This window comes from Benincasa hispida, chromosome 8 (genome assembly GCF_009727055.1).
Source record: "Benincasa hispida cultivar B227 chromosome 8, ASM972705v1, whole genome shotgun sequence".
Lineage (NCBI taxonomy): Eukaryota > Viridiplantae > Streptophyta > Magnoliopsida > Cucurbitales > Cucurbitaceae > Benincasa > Benincasa hispida.
The window spans coordinates 56,262,029-56,263,288 of record NC_052356.1 but is presented as its reverse complement, the minus strand read 5'-3'; positions in this window follow the sequence as shown (position 1 = coordinate 56,263,288).

Below are 1,260 nucleotides of genomic sequence, written 5' to 3'. Positions count from 1 at the left end.
TGCTGACCATCGACGCACGGTGTGCTGCCTAGGCGCTTGCGCGCTTGGCCGCATAGGCATGCTCGGTCACATAGGCACTCTCGGTCGCGTGGCCTTGTCTCGCCGTATAGCGCATCGACGCATGGGTGCTCGATAGACTCAGCAGTGCTTCGATGATAGGGTGGCTTGCCCACTTGCTCATTCAACGCATAGGTAAAGCGCTCAGCATACACCATCGACGCATGGGTTGCGCGCTCGTCCTTGATGCATGGCTGTGTGCTTGGCGCATGGCCTATGCGCTTGACTTCAACACATGGCTTGCGCACCTTGCATGCTAACTTCGATGCATGCTTGCTGCCCGTGTCTGCATGGCTCATGTATGCCTTTGCGTTGGTTGTATGCAACCCTTAGCCATTTTTCAATTCTTCTTGCTTCCATCCTCCATGCCTTCTTGCGTCCAACATGTTTTAAGCCCTTCATAGGCGTTTAGATTTTTAGTCAACTTTTTGGATAATTTTTTATGTTTTTCTCCCTTTGCCCCACTATCCTTACTTAGGATATTTTCTATTTAATCTTCCACTTTAGATTTAGTGTTAGGGTCTTACAAGAAACCTATTCTGTAAAGTCAATTGGAGCCCTCCCACTGCCACAGCTGAAACGACGTGCTTGGTGCCTACTCTTATCGTCATCTCACTAGCCTTCAGCTGTCACCAAGATCTAATCCCCTGAAAAGAATAACAAACATGGTTAGTGGTGCCTGAATCAATTATCCAGGACGAATCATCATTCTCCACTAAATAAGTTTCAAGCACAAGTAAATCATATTTACCTCTATCCGCCTTGGCCTTAGCCTTGGTTGCTTTCTTCTCCTTCAGATATCGAGGACAGTTCCTCTTCCAATGTCCATCTTGATTGCAATGGAAACACTTCCCTTAGCAACTGGTGGACACCTCCTCGGGGCGACAGGCGGTGGGTTAGCAGGTGCCTTCCCTTTTCCCTTACCACCCTTCTTCTTCTTCCCCTTTGCAGAGTTAGAAGTAGAAGGTGAAAACTTCGTTCCTGAGGTCGAACCTCTATGGAACGTCCTTGAGGATGAAGCAACATTTGCCTCACCCTTCTGCCTCTTCTTACTTTTCAGTAAAGATTGGTATGTCTGCAACTCGTTGAGGAGAGCTATAAGGCTATACTTCACTTTGTTAAGAATCACATTACTAACAAAGTGTAGGAAGCTCTCCGGCAAAGAATGCAGGATTATGCTAACCTGGCTGCCCTCATCGATGG